Below are 6,343 nucleotides of genomic sequence, written 5' to 3'. Positions count from 1 at the left end.
ATGCATCAAACATCCTCGAAAGACAATTTGTACAAAGGCAACACAAACCCAACACAAGTACTTTGCGTGAACTCGGATTTCTCTTGTTGAGAAATGGTCAAGAATTTCCCAGGTTTATTCCTAGATTTAACTAATAGTTTTCCATATCGATAAAGGGAATTGATAAGGGCTAGAGGACTGGTGGTCACACAAAATACTTAAAGGAAAGTTTTGACTGTTTCTGCTTATTAAAACCTCCAAAGTCCTGATAGTGTTTTCTTTCAACTCATGTATTGTTTGATATTCTACATGTTTTTTAACTTGTTAATTTTTAAAACTTCTAAATAAGTCTGTAGCTGCGCAGTTCGACAGCTATTTTAAAAAGGCATTGTCATGATGTTTACATAATTTGCATACAAAACAACATGTCGAATCTCATATTTATTGCTTTTATATATTTTGGCAACAGCTTTGGTCAATTTCGGACAGAAACAAGCCAGTTCAAGAGATGTTTACATTCTTATCCTCAAATGTACAAGGTAACCGCGCATCCCGCTTAAAGACATGATGAGCATGTGATATAAACTCTCAGCATCATACGTAATTATGCCGAAACTACAACCCGTTTCAAATAGTTTATATAAGATAATTCGCAATGTTTTCTTGTTTTTCAAAAGAGCTCATCTTTGCCTTTGGGCAAGGCTAATGAACTTCCGAGTTAATTTTTTACGCATATTTAGCAAAACATGAACGAATAAATATGTGTCTGTATACATGATTGAATAATTACGTTACTGTATAAAAGTTTAAATCTCAACAAATATGCATTATAAAATGAAATTATAAGAATTTACACGGAGCTGTCACTGTATAGTTTACAAAGTAGGGCGATGCGTAATGCGTGAACGGTAGTGAAATTGTCTAATACGGTACATTTAATATTCTTTAATATAATTCTAAATTATGTTAAAGGTATCGACCATTTAGCTTTCTGAGTTAAAAAGGTCAGAGCTATACGTGATGACATAAAAGTATTAAGAGTAACATCGGGCTTGCTTCTATTACTGTATTAGGCCTATTAATCATAACACCTTTTGGTATTAGAGGTATCCCTCTTCGCATAATTAAGAGTCGTTGGAATCTCGGATAACTTTAAAGAGTTCGCATTTCCGTTAGAAACACCATCATGTATATGGTCCATGTATTACAGTCTTTTTTTACTTTTTTTTCGTAAAGACTAGGCTCTCGTCTTTGTCTGTAATAGACAAAATGTTGGATGCTAACTTTGTCAAGAAAATTAGGTACGTGATTGTTTGTGTGTACTTTAAAATTACGAATGTTCATTAATCATGCAGGTTCTTCGGTTTGTAAACATAATTTGTAAATTTTGATGTTGGTGAACTATAGAGAGCAAACATATTCTAGATACACGATATTGCTGCTTGAGTTAACAAAATCCAAATCAGAGATATGAAGTGCAGTGATTTAAAAACAAATCAATGTAATTAGCACAGTGAAAAATCGATTACTGAAATCTACGAACAAACCTAATGTAACTCCAAAAAGATAATTGAGAGCATTTTTTTTCCAGACATAATTGATATTTAGATAATTATGATAATAGATGACAATATTAAACTGAAAAGTGCATACGATTCATCACAGAAAGTCATCAATATTTGAAAAATAGAATGCGCAAGCTTGGAATATATGCACTTTTGTTAAAACATGAACTTTGTTACAATAAGTTAAACACTTCTAATGTGAAGTATATCCTTTCTCGGTAAGTTAAGTAATGCTCCTTTGCAAGGGAAAATATTATTAATAGTTTGGCGAAGGTTTTGTAGGTTATTAATAACATAACGTAGATTAACCATTATGATATGAGTTTGACCTGCATAAGAGCATTACCGCTGGTTACCGTGAAGGGGTCTATTAAAACAAACATAATTTTGTGATTTTCAAGAAGAATTTGTTTCCGATTCCAATATGTCTCCAGATTCTACCCTATTGTTATTTTTGTATGCGGTCATGCTGGGTCAGGTGGAATTCAAAACTATTGCATCGGACGAGGATTCTCAAATAACAAGCATGAGGTTTAGCAGAGTCTCAAATTTCCCACCGAACGCTAAGTTCTTTTACCTGATTTCCACACGCAGTAAGAGCCGAATTCAGTGTTTTTCGCTATGTTTGAAAAAGCAAGCGCAGTGCATTGCACTTATTTACAATAGGACTCAAAGAGTGTGTCGGTTGATAACTACTGAAGTAACGGAGGAACTTGTTGGTGCAGATGTACTAAAATCAGGAATGGTGGCTTTAAAGATGACCCAAGGTAACTTTTTTAAAAGACGACATTTCATAACCTGACGTAAAGTTTAAGGAAAGTTTAAATCGTGTACTGAAGTACTTTATTTTGATATTGAACACATCTTTATTCATATATTTGTAACAATCATAGAAACAATTTTAGTTATTATCATTAATGGCTTTAAGTTCAAAAATAGAATTTTTATGAGTTGAAGTGGATAAAGATGAAATGTAACTCCATTGCAACTGTAACTGTATCACCAACATTTAGTACATCTGACGTGTTTGCCTGATTTTTCTTCTTTATCAATTTCACAATGCCAATAAAATGAATTGAAGCATTTATCTGTTGTTCAAAGGACAAGCGTCTTGCTCTTGTTTCTTATATCTCTCTTTTTTATATAACTCTTTGTAACTCGTATTTCAATTTTTAAAAAGAACATTGTGGATCGAGTTTTGATTCTAACGAATTTTTTTTTCTGTTTATGAAACAGTATTAAATACAAATAATTTTGTATTTCGTAATGTCAATGGAAGCACTTTTCAAGGCCAACTTAAAAAAGGGACGCTTTCATCATTCATTTATTTTAACAAATAAATATATAAAATGTATGACAAATCATTTATTGATAACCTGATATGCCTACAAATGTAACGTGTCTGAAATGTGTTCCATGGTTGGATTATTTTCAGTGTGTGAGCGTGGCTACCATTTTTACAATAGGCATTGTTACAGGTTTGGAGAATTCAAAATGACGTGGAGAAAATGTAAGGTATCCTGTTTTGAATTATAACACGCACAGCCTCTATTACAAAAATGGAGGTTCATGAAACGATTGCAGAAGTTAGTAGTGACAAGACTGTGTGAAATAAGTTTAAATGTATTAGACGTCTAAGTACAGAAAAAACAAAAACTGTCTAAAATTATTTCAAATATACAGTTATAACAAAGCCTGTTTAAAATACTTTCAAATAAATAAGTGCCGATATAATCATTACGCTGATTGTAATGTTAGAAATTTGATGGAGTTCTATTCTATACTCTGATATAAAAATTAAATTCAGAATATTTGCAAAAAATTCGAATCATTGCTCATCATTGTTAAATGTATCAATGTGTTTAGAGTTTCAATACCGTTGGAGAAACGATATGTATAATGACATTAAGGCATTGAAGCTGTAAATGTTAATGCATGTAAAATATGTAGCATTTATGATACCCGTCTATCTTCTTTTAATCTTCTTTGTGTCCATGCAGGATGAATGTGAGCAAATGGGCGCTTACCTGACGGAAGTGGAGACTGTAGATGAAAACACGTGGTTAACGACTACATTTCTCCACCCAATTGTCAATACAGGTACTGTATTTTCCAAAAGTATTATTTGCAAAAAGGACAACTCCTGTGATATCATAAAAAGTCTTATTCATTCATATTTTTTAGTCAGCGGCCTTTACAGGTTCAATATTTGTTAAAGTACTATTAGCAAATTGGACAACACTTGAAAAATCATAAAAAGTAATCCAAATTATTCAGTGTCTACTTTTCGCACGCCAGTGGCCATTACATGTCATTATTTTCTAAATTTAAAGCAATTTTTGAAAATGGGACAACCCTTGTTATATCATGAAAGGTAGCCCTGCATTGATCAGTGGCTACATTTCTTTAGTCAGCGGCCTTTACGGGTTCAATATTTTTTTTTAAAATCATGATATGTGGGACAACCCTTGACATATTATGGAAGGTAATCTTCAATTGTTTTGTGACCACTTTTCTCAAGCTAACTGCCAACTCAGGTGCAGTTATTTTTCAAAATCATTAATTGCAAAAGGGACTGCTTATTTGCTCAGTGACTGCTTTTCTCAAGCCAGCGGCCAATACAGGTAGAGGTACAATAATTTCTAAAAGCATTTTTGCAAATGGGACAGCCCTTGTAATATCATGAAAGATGATGCTAATTTTTTTAATGAATGCCATCAAGGAACGTCTAACTAGCGAAGAATTTTGTTAAAACTTTAATTTATTTTAATTGATTTTAAATTTAGAAATATATCAAACATACACTGTAGTTTGTGCCCTTGCAAGTACAAGTACGTACTATTTATGAACACAAATAAACAGTTTCTAGTGTACGGAGAAAGTGCCACTTAATCTTCATAAGCTATAGCTTTGTTTGCAACCAAAACATTACATCAACATGGTTTCAGTTAGTTTCTGACGTAAAATACTCATGATATTCGCAAGGCAGATATGTGTATGTTATATAATGTTTTCAATTTACTAAAAACGTTCGCGGTACATTAATATATTGGAGAATAACTTTAGCGCCTTTTTAAAAAATCTCACTCGTCTATAGTGATTTCACTGTTAGTTTATAAAAAGACAACGAGATAAGTCATAAAATCAAAATTATTGAACAAATAAAATTCCACATAAAATTAAAATTATCAATTTTCTTAATTTTTTTTTTACCTCAAAAAGTCGAATGCCCAGAAGAATGGCCGTTTTCATGCTCTTCATGGATTGGTGCTGAGCGTTTAAATGCAAGTGAGTTCATCTGGAATCGCCGTGGCAACATTGTGACGTATTCACCTTGGTATCCTGGGGAACCGGATAACCAGAAATGCGTTCATCTTCTGCGCTCTGCATTATGGGACGATGGTTATTGTGATACACCGAGACATTTTATTTGTAAAAAAGATTTCCATGAACTGTAAAGCTTTGGATAATTTTTGCAAAATCTCCGGAAGAATATCATGATATAAACCAAAATTTAAAGACTGTGAATTGAGTGTTTGAAGAATTATTACATAGTTTCATATAATGATTTTCAAATAAGAAAAAACTTTTTTAGCTCACCTGAACTGAAAGCTCAAATGAACTGATCACATTTCGACTGTCGTCCTTTTGTTCGTCTGTGTGTCCGTTTGTATGAACATTTTTTTTTTTTTTTTTTTTTTTTTTTTTTTTACATTTTTGGCATCTTCGCCAGAACAACTCGGCCAATTAAACCACATCTGGCACAAAGCCCTCTTAGGCAAATGTTACACGAATTTCAAAGTTGTGAAAATTAAAGAGCACACTGTTTGTCAATGCACAGGATGAATAACCATCTTTAAGTCCTCCTTAAAGATAGCTTAAAGGTGTTTAAAGGTAGCTTAAAGACGATCTTTAAGCCACCTTGAAGCTACCTTTAAGCTATATGTATTGCTTAAAGGTGGCTTAAAGAAAGCGTAAAGATGGCTTAAAGGCAGCGTAAAGACTATCTTTAAGCCACCTTTAAGCCACCTTTAAGGACAACTTATAGGTCCTTAATGTCCAAACTTCTTTAAGCCACCTTTAAGCCACCTTTAAGCTACCTTTAAGCCACCTTTAAGCCATTACAAAAAAATTAATTCAATATTGTGCTTAATTTCCAACAAAATGTATTAACTTTATGAAAGAAAAGGTATTAAAACGGCTTTTGTTCTAGAAAGAAAAATGAAAAAAAAAACACACAAAAAATCGGCCACGGCGAGAATTGAACCCGGGACCCTTAGTTTACTAGCATCACCACACATCCTCTGCGCCACGGCAATTTACATATGTAAGAGCGTTTTTATATCCTATATATCAGTGAATATTGAATCACTGTATTGAATGTGTTTACTTGAAAAGATTTAAATTTGACAAACCATTCAGTTTGTAACAATCAATTATATCTAATTTATAAATTACATGCATGCATGTATTTAGAATGAAATACGGAACTTGGTCTTCAGTGAACAAAAATATATTATACCTAAATGGAAACCGTTAGGTTCACTATAGTAGGCTTTCTTACATGTAGTTAATAAATTTAAACTGAGTAGATATACGTTCATCTTATTTGTAGCTATAAAAATGTAAGAAAGAAAATGAAATCATTTCTTTTATTAAATGCATTGATACTATTAGGGTATTTGTTCAATTTCCCGCAATTTCCCGGTTTTCATGATCGCGGCGCCGTTCCAATATGTTTAAATATTTACATGTAATTGTATGTACATGATTTATAAACTATCAATTCTATAACAAAC

At 32.4% G+C, this 6,343-nt stretch overlaps 1 long non-coding RNA gene across 1 annotated transcript; it reads left to right on the top strand.

The window, feature by feature from the left end:
• The first annotated feature begins 1,153 nt into the window (after nucleotides 1-1,153).
• Nucleotides 1,154-5,360, top strand: LOC136272484 (uncharacterized). The gene is made up of 4 exons (XR_010710494.1): nucleotides 1,154-2,311; nucleotides 2,980-3,059; nucleotides 3,545-3,644; nucleotides 4,767-5,360. It is a non-coding gene; the product is annotated as an uncharacterized lncRNA (long non-coding RNA).
• The last annotated feature ends 983 nt before the right edge of the window (nucleotides 5,361-6,343 follow it).

Source organism: Magallana gigas, chromosome 10 (assembly GCF_963853765.1).
Source record: "Magallana gigas chromosome 10, xbMagGiga1.1, whole genome shotgun sequence".
Lineage (NCBI taxonomy): Eukaryota > Metazoa > Mollusca > Bivalvia > Ostreida > Ostreidae > Magallana > Magallana gigas.
The sequence above is the reverse complement of the archived record's forward strand: the minus strand, read 5'-3'. Positions and strand labels throughout refer to the sequence as shown.